Below are 14,023 nucleotides of genomic sequence, written 5' to 3' on the forward strand. Positions count from 1 at the left end.
TGCCCTGCCTTAAGGAAAAACCATCAAACGAAAACAGCCAAAGCACCGAATCAGAGACAGATTGAACCGGCCCAACACGAATCTACCCGAGAGGGGCATTCGTGGGCTGCAAAGGGCACGCGAACAGCGGGGAGCGGGACACAGCGCATGCCATAAACACAGACAACCCTCATGGAAAAAAACGCTTTGATTGGGATCTGGGCCACGTTCAGCCCAGATGTTCGTTTGTCAATGAAAGAGAAATGGGGGGAGGTGAGAAAGGCTTTAAATTAATCTTTACAACTAGAAAGGAGCTTGTAACACACACCATATGGGCAGCAACGGCCCCGCGTCCCCTCCCCTTCCCCGCAGCAGCACGGTTGGAGTCAGCCGGGGGTTAGGATCATTCCCAGGCTTCAGCCCGGGCCCTTTCCCTGTCGATTCCCGCTCTCCCCCTGGCATCTCAGCCTTGGATTTAGGGATGAGACCAGGAACCCAAAGGGCTCAGCCCAGCCCCGCATGGGCTTTGCTCTCCCTGAACCCAACAAACTGCGATGCCGCTTGCAGCACCAGCTCTGTTTTGTTATTTCTCTGCAGCCGGGAGAGCTGCTGCTCCCACATGTGGTTTCTCTTTCCCCCGGAGCGCGGCAGGCGGGAGGGGGGCGCGGGAGGGACGAGGCTGTTTATTAAACGCCACCCGCTCCAATTAATTCCCCTAATGGAGCGGCCGGCATCGCGGAGCGCATCCCAATGAGCCGCCCGGCAGCTCGCGCCGAGCGAACGCGCTGCAGCAGCACCGACCTGCGACGGAGCAAAGCGGAATGAATCCCCATCCCGAGCGGAATGAATCCCCATCCCGAGCGGGATGGGAGGGAGGAGGCCCGGGAAGCCCTTGGCAGGGTGCGGGTTCCTGGTGAGCTGCTGCAACCAGAGTTTATCCCCTGCAGAACGGGCTCGCTGCTGGGGAGGGATGGGTGCAAGAGGCACCGGAGGGAGCAGAAATCCCAAGCTCGTGGCCACCGCTTCCCAACTGGCATCCGGGCTGCAGAGTTGCTCCAGGGAGCGCATGCCTGGGCTGGAATGGGGCCTGGAGCAGCCCATGGAGGGCTGAGCGGTGCCCCCGCATCCATCCGTGGCTGGGGGGCTCCCCATCCCTCACTTGCCCGCTGCTCTGGCCGCGTGCCCGGCTCCTGGCGCAGCATCCCGGCGCTCTTGAGTAAACAGGGGCATCCCCCGCTGCCCCTGGGATGGACACAGGATACGGAGGCGCCTTTGCTCCCGCTCCGAGGCGGCCTAGCCCTGTCTGCAGCAAGACAGCGCATGCACACGCATGCATGCACACACACACATGCACACACACGCATGCACACGTATGCACAGACGTGCACACTCACACGCACCCTCGCACACACTCTGCAAGCACCAGCTACATCCCAGCTGCAGCGACCGCGCTCCCACTTCCTCCTGCTCCTCCCATCTTGCTCCCTGTTTCTCCCTCAACAGGCACCAGGGGTTTCTTTCCACTTTCGCCTGCCCTCCTCTTTTTCACCATCCTTCTTGCCCTGCTCCTCTTCCCCCAGGGTTGGAGGAGGAAGAGATGGGGAGGAAGAGCCCCAGGGCCTTGCCGTTCCCCTGCATTTTGGCACGGCCACCGAACTTGCCGCAACCTGTAGCTGCTTTCAGATCCCTCCAGCCCCGTGATGCTGGAGGAGGTGCCTGCTCGCTCTGTGCAGAGCTGGCGCTCGACTGGGGGGCAGAAAGGGATAAATGGGGTTTTGCAGCAGCAGGCCCGCACAGGGCGATGCACAAACCCATCCCGGCATGAACTGGGTGGACACAGCCCTGGCTGAGGAACGGGCTTTGCTGCAGCCCCATTGCAGCCCATGGCCTTCGGGGACCATCACCACCCCAGCCCGTGTGCTCCATGGGGACAGTGGCCGGAGCGATGGGCACCTCAGCAGCTGCTCCAGAGCAGGTCATGGAAATGGGGCAGTTTTACCAGCCTCGAGCTGCCTGTGCAGCTCGTGCAACCCGGAGAGCAGTCGCTGTTCTCCCAAGGGGCAGCTCAGCCTCCGCGTGGGGCAAAGACGCAGGACAAGGGGCTCAGATGCTCCCATCATGGCATGGGAAACGGAGCAGCAGTGGGGACCAAACGCAGCTTATCTCGTGCGCATCCAGCAAGGAAGCTCTGGCCTCCTTCCCAAGGACGCTCCCGACATCCCTGCGCAGGGGAAAGCCGAAGAGTTTGTCCCAGGCTGAGGGATGGGACATCCGTGGGGCTCGGGAAGCCCCCGGCCCTGCTGCAGGGAGATGCAGCACTGGGGGCTGGACCCCCCCGCACCGCAAGGGAAGAGCTGTTTATCCCGAGCTGATTTAGCTCCTCTCCTCGGGAGCAGGATGCTGAGCCCAGCCTCGTTATGCAAATGGCAGCAATTAGAGCTCACCCGGCTCTGCCCACGTGAGCACACGCAGAAACCTTCCTGCGACACGAGGGGAATGTCAGGAATGCAGGGAGCGTGCGGGAAGCCCGGACATGCTGCCATAGACCTGCTTGTGTGGGGATGCGCTCCCGTCTCGGACGGAGCCTCGCGGGGAAGGATTTTCCAAGGAAGGGGGCAGGGGTTAAAAAGCAAAGGAAGCTCCCGCCACCACCACAAAACACCTGGAAAACGGGTGGGCAGCAGTGACACCGCGGCTGCAATGGAGACCCATCCATCGGGGACGCAGAGAAGGCAGCAGGAGCTGCAGGAGATCACAAGAGCTGAAGCAGAAGCACCTGTACCTGGGCCAGCGACTCCCAGAGAAGCTTCAGCTCCGGGATGGAGGCAGCTGGAGCAGCGGAGGCAGCGCAGGTCCCATCCCTACCATTGCTTCACATTTTGGTGGCTCCCAGGAACCCACAGGATTTCACCTAAGAGACGAGATACAGAGCATAAATCAGGAGCAACTCCAGCAAATTCATCACCTTCCTCCTGTTTTACCCACCCCATACCTGCTGCAGCTTCCCAGCCCCAGAGGAACATAAAAACTAGCAGAGAGATTGGGCTTTTGAGCATGCTGCTGTGTTTCACTGGATCTGCCTTGAGGCATTCCCGGCGGGAGAAGCTCAGTGGAGCCATCCTGGCACCCCAGGGTGCTGGTGGGTGCCCACAACGGATCCCAGCTGCCACAGGGTCCTCTCTATCACCAAGGCCCCGGGCATCGATGCAGAGCAGGACGGTGTCTCCGGAGCCCCAGGGAAAGAGCTGAGTCAGCTCCAGGAAAGTCACTCCGAGCCGGGCCATTTGGCAGGCAAAGGTTGGGAAGAAGCTTTTCTTCCGTAACGGAGCTGAGCGAATAATTCAGAGCGGATAAATTATTCACTAGGAGTTTAGCCTTCCTCTGGCAGCGCGTCGGCAGCGAGCTGTTAGCAATTACCCCGTATTTATTTGCGATTCAGGAGTTTGAGTTAAATTATTCAGGCAAGTCGTTCCTAGAGCCCAGGGAAAGGAGGCGATACCTGAAATAGCAGAAAAAGAAAAACCATCATCAGGATGAGTTCGTGATTTGGGAAACTGCGATGCCGTCACGCATCTGGAGTGGTGCAAGGGGCTCTGCAGCCAGAGACACCAGGAATGATGTGGAGGAGGTGCCAGAGGTTTTGGTGCCAACGTGCACAGAGACAGCTCTGTTTCCAGTCTAAAGCCCCCAAATTTCCTCGGCTTCTTGGTTTCCTGGGAATCCACCCGCATCTCCTCAGCTGCCACGTGGCCCATTGTGGATCTCCTACTGTCCATGGCCTTGGCTGTATCTCCTGTCTCCAAAGTGCTTCTTGATGGGCACCAGCTGGGCCTCCATCTCTCCTGCTGTGTCACCCACATGACAGTCACCTGTGTCACGTCCTGCTGAGCTGGATGGATGCCCAAGCCTCGGGGTCCTGAGCACTGCTGGCCAACAAAGCAGCAAGGATGGGGCAAGAACTGCCCAAAGCACCTAGTGGACCCAAAGCTACCAGGAGGTCCCAGGAGGACGTTTCAGGGAAGATGCGACTTTTCCAACTGCAAGAGAATCAGGGTGAACAACCATTCCCAACCCTCTTTCTTGCTCCATCCCATGTGCATCAGGGCCTTTCCTACTCACTGACTTCTCTTCCACCACTACCCCAACGGGATTCACCCCTTTCCACCTAAAACACTGCTCCTTCTGCCCCGCTGCAAGGCTCCCATTGCTCTAGGGAGGTTTCCAGAATCCACGGGGGCTGCAAAACCACCCCAGAGACCCCGGAGCCAGCCTGGCAGCTCGCACTCCTACTCCCACGGGAATATTCCACCCGGGAAGGAGCATCGGAGAGCAGCCCCCGATGCGGAGCGAGCTGCCCCACGGCGCGCGAGCCAAGAATGCGCCGCCTCAGCGCTTTGCCGGCAATAAATAAGAGAGGAATGAGGAATGCGGCGGTTCTGGCTCCGAGGACTTGCCAGCCTCTCCCTGGGAGAGGAACGGAGGGCTTGGAAGATACGGAGATGCCCGGCCTGGAGGAGGCTCCCCCCGGAGCACGGCCTGCCCCCCAGACCCGTGCCGAGCAGACAGAAATCACCAAAACAGGGAAAAATAAAGAAATGGAGGCACCTACGTCCCAGCTTCCTTCCTGCAAATCGGGAGCAGAGAGGGGAGCAGCTTAGAGAGGAGGCTGCCCAGCCCCATGGGGACCTTGTGCAGGACGCGTGGGGCTTCGCACCACCACGGGGCACTCAGCTGGTCCCTGTTAATACCAGTTAATGTTAAGGTGGTAAGCGCTGCCCACGGTTATCAGATGGGCAACAAAAAAACTAAAAACCAACCCTCACACACACATTGACCTATATTATGTAAAGCAACAAAATGTTCGTCCGATTTTAGAAAGACCCCCGGGGCTAAATTGTGCTGGATTTCACCATTATTGACTGCCTCAAGGAAGGAAGATCTGTCCCGGGATCACTACTAACCTTGGCTCCCCCAGAAGAACTCCTTTGGATGCAGCACTGGGATGTGAAGGAGGATTTGGTTTCATCCAGGATCTGGGTTTCCTGAGGAGCAGCATGATGGAATTGAGCTGCCTGCAGCAGCCCCAGGGGAAGGTAACGCTCACAGGGATGAGTCCAAGTGTAAGACAGGAGACACAGAACGCAGTGAAACAGAGGTGGCTCTGGGTGCAAGAGGACCCTAGGAGGTGACCAACGGTCACCAAGAAGCGAAACAGGCACACGGTATTTTAGACCGGAGAAGTGTTTTCAGGAAAGGCTGATGACCACAAATGCCATTAGACCGGACATAGAGAGAACTCCATCTGAAGGGCAAATATTTCGGGATGTTGAGAAGGGCTAAAGAACTTGTCCAGTGAAGGATCAGCGCTGGTCCAAGAAGGCTACAAAGCAGCAGAGCTTAAAGATGGTGGGAACTGGAAGGCCAGTCCTGGGCAGGAGAGCAGGGAGAGGCTGCTCCAGGCAGGAAAAGCGCAGGAATCCCCGAGCACTCGGAGCAGAGCTGGATCCATCCGCCCAACATGGTCACCCCCAACAGCAGGAGATGACAGCCAAATCAAAGCCTTAACCCTGCCGTAAATGGAGAGGCAGATCCTGATTAAAGCAACTGGGTGCCTAGTTAGGCTCTGATTGCAAGAGCTGCTTCACATTTGCTGGCCAGCCGGGTCTGCTCCGGAGGCGGCAGGGCAGGGAGAGGATCACCCTGGAAATGGGAAGGCTCCTCAAAATCACACGTCGCAATTTTGAGGGATCGGTCACCCTCCCCACGGCAAACAGGCTTGGAAACATCAATGGGACAAGAAAGGAAGGGGTAACTAGGCACTCGAGTACTGAGGGTGCCCCTGGAAAACAGGCCTATGTGCCAGGAAGTTTTACTCCGGGTCTTAAAGGAATAAATCCTGGTGCAGGTATCAGAGCTTCTGCGAGAGGCTGGTGAAACCCCTGCCCTCTCCCACAGCTCTCTGTGGTGGTATCTGCACCTCTAATCCCACTTCTGACCATCACTGCCATCAGAGACGTGGTTTGTTGAGCTCTCCTGGTGACCCTTCGGCTGCACCAGATCCACAGGCCTCCAAGAAAGCCCCAAACTCACCAGGAGCCCCAAGGAGCCCCCAGCCCCAAGCACGCCAAGGCAGGACCCGATACCCCCGCTCTGCTGCACCAACTCAAGCCAAGCTGCTGGCAAGACGCGCAGGAGTAGCCGAAGCCCATAATGAAATGGGATACGGGATAACGCAGCCCATAAAGAAAAGGCATCTCTGTCCCCGACACGGCACCTCGCCGCAGATCCGAGGTGCTCGGCCGCTGGCAACCCCATCCCTGCCCCAACACAGCACCCAAAACACAAGCTGCTCCTTCTCCACAGGCACATCCTGCTCCCAACGTGCTCAGCCAGGATTCCACGCTGCTTCCCAGCTCCCAGCAAGGGTGGACGCGTCCGCACGGACAGCCGGGAGGAGCAGCAAAGATGCTCCATGCGCACAGCTCCCTTTAAACCCTCCACATCCTGCAATTTCTGCCCGATTCCTTTTTAAAGGGGCTGTAACATAGAGCATATTTATACTTCAAAACAGCTTGTTTGTGTAATTGCCAAAAAAAAATTAAAAAAAAACCCACACACAACAACCCTGCTACAATGACTAATTAGCTCACTCCTGCCTCGTACCCTGTAAACAAATGTATTTGTAACCAATTTGCAGGCACTTTGCATAAGGGGCCCAGAACACTCGTGCCTGTTTGATGCATTTTGACATTAATTTGATAATAGCGGCTTAACAAGGAATCCAGGCTCCCTAGCTATAAATATGCTGCTTTTTCACTTCCTTTTATCTGCGCAGTGCAATAATGTTGTTTTTCCCCCTGCTGCAATAACCGCCATCCAACCCTTTCATGAATGCCCTTTACGTCCTTTAGCATTTGCAAGGCTTCTTTTTTCCCTCTCCTCAAGGAAGCAAAAGGGTTTTATTAGTAGTGTTTTTAATTCCTGTTTGTCGATGGCAGAAGAGAGGGCAGCGACGCTGCTCTGCGGCAGCACGGCATCCAGGAGGCAGCGCTGAGAAACTTGCTTGTTTGGAGACACCTCTACATCTATCTGTGCTTCATGGGAGAGAGAAGTCTCATCTTCCTCCTCTTCTTCACCCTCTATCGCTCTCTTCTTCCACACAGGGCTTCAGTGGCACATGGGAAAGCTACGTCAAGTAGGGGACAGTGACAGGAGTCCACTTTGATGCCAGCCAGAATGAGAAGGTTGCTACAGGCCATTGCCCAAGGCAGCTATAGGATGGCACTATAGGATGGCACCACAGGACCACCTCACTCCACATCCCTGGCCACAGATCCCTCTCAAAGGACGGCGTGTCCAGGATCTGAACCCTGGTGTTCCTCCAGCACCATGACCAGCTCAGCTTGTGTTTTGGCTGTCGATTGCCCCAGTCTCAACATCATTATTTTTGCTTCCCTTTGCTTTTGCCTTCCAGGCCAGCCCACCTCTCTCCAACCTTATGCAAAATGCAGGTGCCAAAACAAATCATCTCTCCCTCTCCAGGTCCCTGCTGAGATTTTCCACCTATTCCAGTACCTGGAATAGGCACCAGCAGTACCTCAGCTCCTGACATTCCACACTCCTATCCCTCCCCTTCTCCTATTTCCTTCTCCAGCACCATCCTGAGCATCTCCTGCTGTCCCAGGCCTGGAGACCTTTCAGAAAGGGTCCCAGCTGGAAGAGCACCAACCATCCCCAGATGGAGGCTCCAAGCAAGGCTCTGCTGAGCGCTCGAGCCAGTGCCATGCAGATCTGCCTCCTCCCAGCTGCTCTCACCCAAAACAGAATGTTTCCACAGTTAAAGATGTTCTTAAAGATATTTCTCCTCTGCTGCTTTTCCTGCATTTGCCTTGTTGAATGGCCAGGACTTCTCCCAGCCTTAAGCGAGGTGGCTCTCTCAGCCACACGCTGCCCACGCTCTGCCCTGCTGGAAATCCGCAGTGTTAGGGGGAACCTGCTGCTTTGGAGCAAGCTGATACTCACAGCCCAGTCAAACCAGGCAGCCCCGAGCAACACAAGCCACAGGGACCCTGAGCAAAAAGCAAGGGCAGAGAGGGGCGAGGGGAGCACTGATAACCCAGAGCCACATGCACCAGCTCCCCTTCTCATGGAAAGCAGAAGGAAAGGCACAACCTCCACCTTCCTCTCCCAGACCCACCTTTCAGAGCATGATACTGCATTTTCCCAAATACCAGCTGCATATTTCAGGGCAAAAGCTGGGGAGAAGCCCCAGAGAACAACTCTTGCAGCGGTGTTTGGGACCAGGCAGGTAAGCTGTTGCACAGTGCCACTGGGGGAAGGAGAGGAAAAAAAGCAGTTATTACTTTTGCACAGCCATTATTCACAAAAACAGGGTAGCGCAATAACATGGAGAGCAGCCAACTGGTTCCAGGAGATCTTCCACCACTGCTTGGCCATTTCACTCTTCCGCTGGTTCCCTCTCTCAGCATTGGGCTAACGGACCCCCCCTGCCAACAGATAACCTGAAAGAGGGCACAGGATCCATGTGAAATGGGAAGAGGGCTGCTCCATGTGCGCCTTCCCTCCCAGTGCATATCCCGAAGCCCTTCCAGCCATTTCCCCCTCGCGTCGTTTGCAGGGATTATTAATGCCGAAACAATGCGGCGAGCCCCGTGATAACTCGCAGGCCTGTCGGAGCTGAAAAACACATTCCTTCCTCAGCCGCCTCCCTCCTTATCTCTTTCCTCCCCTCCCCTCCAAAAACATGTTCAGATAAAAAGTTATTGGAACAATAAAATTTATAACTTAAAACACGAGCCCCAGAGAGGAATGGAGGGAGGGTCTGCTCGGTGCCCTTTGGATCAGCCCTTCCAGAAGGGGGGAGCAGCCCTGGAGATCCCGTGATTGCCTTTGGAGCAGGCTCTGGAGCTGGGATTGCTCCGGCCAGAGAGCTCCGTGCTCTCCCACGGTCCCCTGGACTCCCCACCTGCACTCACCTGCTTAAAACTGATCATTTTTGAGCGCTCTCCTAGCACTTCCCTTACCTGGGTGAGTCATTGTGAGCACTGGGATACACAGAGCGGCACCGCTTCCCGGCAGGCTCTTCTTCCTGCACATTTGTTTTGAGGATTTTTTTTAATCCAAAACAGGTGCTGCAGGCGCCCGCGGCCCAGCTCCCCTGGAAACAGCAACACAAGACACAGAGACGGACGCGCTTTTTCCTTAGCGCTGCTGTGGGCAGAATTAATCTGCTTTTGCGCAGGCAAACCCAGGGGCTGGGGCTGCCCAGCTGGCAGCGTGCGCCCGGCTGCGGTCCAGCACATCAGCCCCATCGCCCTCCTTGCCTTTAACATTTAATGGCAAATACGTTTCCAAGCACTGCCAGGAACCGCGGGCCGCACCGGAGCCGTGGGGCTGCAAGGGGCTTGCAGAGCCCGCGCAGCCGCAGGGGTTTAATGCACACAGAGCTCCTGCATCACCAGGGCCCCTGCTGATACCCCAATGGGACTGGATTCTTCCCCTGCATCCTCAGCATCTCAGGTTGGAGCACTGGGTGCCGTTCTGGGCTCCTCAGTTCAAGGAGGACATTGAGCTTCTAATGAGGGGCCAGCACAGAGCGTCGAAGATGAAGGGACTGGAGCATCTGTCGTATGAGGACAAAAGTTCCACATGAACTTAAGGAAAACAATTTTAACAGTGAGGGTGACAGAGCACTGGAACAGGCTGCCCAGAGAGGTTGTGGAGTCTCCTTCTCTGGAGATCTTCAAAACCCGCTTGGACGCAGCCCTGTGCCACGTGCTCTAGGTGACCCTGCGTGTGCAGGGGTTGGACTAGATGACCTCGAGAGGTCCCTTCCAACCTTAAGCATTCTATGATTCTATGATTCTATGACAGACTGAGCAAGCTGGCCCTGTTTAGTCTGGAGAAGAGAAGGCTGAGAGGAGATTTGATCAACATGTTCATGTACCTGAGGGGTGATTGTAGGGAGGATGGGGCCAGGCTCTTCTCTGTGGTGGCCAGTGACAGGACAAGAGGTAATGGGTACACGTTGAAACACAGGAAGTTTAATCTCTTTGTGAGGAAGAACTTCTTTCCTGCGAGGGTGCCAGAGCCCTGGCACAGGCTGCCCAGAGAGGCTGTAGAGGCTCCTTCTCTGGAGATCTTCAAACCCACCTGGATGCCACCCTGTGCCACATGCTCTGGGTGTCCCTGCTGGAGCAGTGGAGTTGGATTAGATGATCTCTAGAAGTCCCTTCCAACCTCAACCCTTCTGTGATTGTGTCAGATACACCGGTGCAACCCCGAGGGCAGCAAGAGGGTTTTAACCACCCCTATTGACATTACACAGACCCTTGGATTCGGTCTCGTGCCGCACGCGAAGAGGTCACGGCAGCCAAGGCTCCTCCCCAAGGTGGAGTGGCCAGAGCAGGTTTGGTCACAGCCTGGTGCTTCCCAGCGCGACAGCCCTTCACAAGTCACCTCGTTTCACTCACCCAGAGCACGGGGAGAGGTTTCACGGTGCAGCACCAAGGCTCAGCACTGTCCAACGAGCTCAGTGATCCACAGAGCATCCTCTGACCGCCGAGCTGCTCCTCTCACAAAGCACAGCCGAGTCCGTGACCACGGGCACCGAGATGCAGAGCGGCACCTAAAAACCTCGGATCTGGGGAAAAACAGGGCTGGAAGAGCCGTTAGCACTGCCTGCACCTACAGCGTGGCACCTTGGGCAGGTCCTCGCTGCAGCGACTCACCCAGCCCGAAAAGGAGGAGGATGCTGTGGGGCTTTGGTCTTAAATGGGAAAAAATAAGAGGCAGGAGGCAATGAAAGAGACCTAGTGCAAGAAGGATCAGTTCCACTCTTTATTTGAAGTTTCACATGCCACCAGCGTACATGAAAGTTGCACATTCAGAACCGGATTCACTACTAGGACAAAGGGCCGATGCAAACACGAGTGTCACACGGGGGCACAGACGGGGCGGTCGGAGCTCGTGGGCACCTACAATGGGGCTGCGTGGCCTCCTGGTGTCACCTCACACCTCCCAGGGCAGCCCCTGCCTTGGGGGCCACCTCTGGGTGGCATCTCCAGGTGCCAGGGGTGACCTGGGTATCCCCAAGTGACACCAATCTCTTCCCACAAGCGACACAGGCAGAACGGGCAACACCCCTCCCACAGCCGAGGGTGTTTGGAGACCAACAGCCCATTTAACACCTTGCTCAATTCCCCTTTCTATCAGGGCCAGCAGTTTTTACAATGAGAAACAATTTCCACCCGCTGTTTATATGGGAGAGACGACAGAAATAGGGACTCTTACACTGACATTTTATTTTCAAAGAAAGTTTTGCTAGAAAAACATTTTTTTTTTCCCCCAGCAGCCTTGGGCAGGGAGTTGCAGCTTCCACTTCAAAGGACAAACTTCAAAACCAAATCCAGTGTCCTAATGGTTTTGTGCTACATTACTTAATTGTCATACAGCTAATTAGCAATGCCTGATTTCACATTCGCAGTACAGAGATGAAATTCACAAAAGAAGGGGGCTACTTAAAACAATAAATAAAACAAGGCACCAGGCAGCCAGGCTCCGACAACATTAACATAAAACGTTACACTTTACCATTTTAAAAACTGAAATAAAAAAGAACATCATAATTAAACCTATATTGATCTGCCTTCCTTCAGATCTGGGAGCTTTGAGTTTCCGCAGGGAAGGGGGAAGGACGCGCCGGGGGCCTGGGGTGGCCGCCCGGGTTCGCGCTTTGCCGGCGCGCAGCAGAGAGCTTTAAAATCCTAATTATTTCCCTATCGCCAAGTAGGATCGGGATCAATAGATGGTACAAACTGACCCCTTTCCTCGAGTGTTGGTGGGGGGGAGAATTAAAAAAAAAAGGAAAAAAGAGGAGGAGGGAGAAGGGAGAGCGTCAGAGGTCAATGCCACAAAACAATAGATATTGATGTCTCCATTCATTTCAAACAGCAGAAAGGTCAATGCCTCCCTTGCCTCATGTTTTATGGCTGAAATCCTGCTGCTAACAGCAACAATGTTAGTAGTCAGCCCTCATCCATCCTTTTTTATTATTATGATTATTTCTAACCAGGTTAGCCATTTTGGAAATGGGAGGAAAGCCGGGGAGCGGTAGCAAGGGGTTAAGGCAAGGGAGGCTCCAGTTTTGGGAATGCTGCTCCCCCTACCCGGCCCTTGCTAATCCCTAAAAAAAATGAAGGGGGCTCGAGGCAAAACCCCTTTGCTATTAATCGTTATTCCCTGCGCAACATCCCACTTGGTTTCTATGGAAATGAGCACCCCGGTGCCTGCGCATCCGCCGGGAGCTGCACAAGGAGCTCGGCCGCTGCGGCACCCGGCCCCGCTCCGCACGGCGCCCACGGCCGGGAGACGGGATCCGGCCGGACGGGCTATCCGCCGGCATCGGACAGGGGGGATTTTGCCTCCCTCAAGCAGCCGGATCTCCCCCTGCAGGGATTGCACCCCGGGATGGAAGGGGGTGGAGGGATGGGGCTGCAGGGGGGTGCCCCGCTGTAAAACGGGAGGGTGGGAGGAAGCGCGGGCAGCTGCCGAGGGGCAATCCCGTTCCAGCAGCACATTCCAGGGCCCCGTCGCCTCTGGATGAGGGATCCAGCTAAACCCGACTCCCCAGCCGGGGCTGAGCCACCAGCCCAACACACAAGTTAATCCCAGCTCTGCAAAGGCTTTGCTGTCACATAGCCCCCTTCCCAAACTGCTCCACGACCATTTTCCAAAGAGGCCATGAAGCCGAATTGCCTTGGGACCAGGCAAACACTCATGCAAGCTACAGACCTGCTAAGACACCTATGGAAACGCCCGTGACTTGGTCCCATCAAACTCCTCTGCACCAGAACCCCTGAACTCCCTGCATCCAGACCCTCCCATTCTGCAGGAGCCAAAAGCCACACGGATAAACAGGCCTCTAAGAGCAGCAAACGGCTTTTGATTTTACCACAGGCTGCACTTGCCTCCGAGCATCCTTCCCGCAGGGAAACGCGTGGATCTCTGCGCCGGGAAACGCGAAGATTCCTTCCACAGGCTCCGGGATGGCGAGGTCGGCTTCGGAGCGCACGGGAAGCCCGGCAGCAGGGAGTGGGAATGGCACAGGGGCAGCGCCTGCGAGAAGGGCACCTTCCATAACCAAATTCATCTATTTCAGACTGCGGCCAGCGGTCAAGCTGGGGAGACCACAGGGAGCAGGGCGAGATTGCTGCAGAGATGGGGACAGGGAGCAGGGGAAAGGTTTGGTATTAAATAAAAACCAGGAACACGACGCCGGGCTCCCCTCTCCTCCCGCTCGCTGGGGCTCCCAGTCCCGTATATTGCTCTGCTCGGAACATATGGTGCTATGTTTAATAGCCCGGCTCTGCCAATTGGGGACTATTAGGGTGGGTTTTTTTCCCAGTGTAAATGTTGCAGAATATAAATTGTAATTAACACCGATGCCAAAATAGCACTTAGAGAAAATAAGCACATTATTAACATCTGGTGAATCCTGCCTGGAGTGCAGAAGCAGCGGAAATTTGCACTCACCATAGGAGGATTTGTAGTACAGATACCACGCGCTGGCAGTCGGGAGGTGGAAGGTGGAAGAAGTTTTTAAGCTTTTTAATCACTACTTGCGGTGCTAACTTAATTACCTGGGAAAGGGCGCCCTTTCCTAGCCCTGGCTGCAATGGGCACCGTTCATACCGGGACCACTGACCTGCTGCTGGGAACACAGATGCCTGAACGTCGTACTCGAGGCAACGGGGTTATAAAACCAGATGGGTTATCGCTCTGCCAAGCGAAAGGCCGAAGCAGAACACGTTGGATCGGGTTAACCTCATCCCTAAGAGCAAGGGGTTAACAGCAGCGTTAAGCAACAGGAGATCCGTGCACGCCGCTGCTCTGCCCGAGCGCGGGTTTGCCAAGGCAGGGAGCAGGCAGCTCTGCCAAATTCCTGCTGGTGCCTTGCACGCACGGAAAACTCCTCCACGGGGTGGGACAAGACTGGCTCCAGCGGCACGTGTGGAGGGGGTAT

Source organism: Tinamus guttatus, unplaced genomic scaffold (genome assembly GCF_059628265.1).
Source record: "Tinamus guttatus ecotype Peru unplaced genomic scaffold, ASM5962826v1 Tinamus_guttatus_pri_ptg000291l, whole genome shotgun sequence".
NCBI classification, from domain to species: Eukaryota; Metazoa; Chordata; class Aves; order Tinamiformes; family Tinamidae; genus Tinamus; species Tinamus guttatus.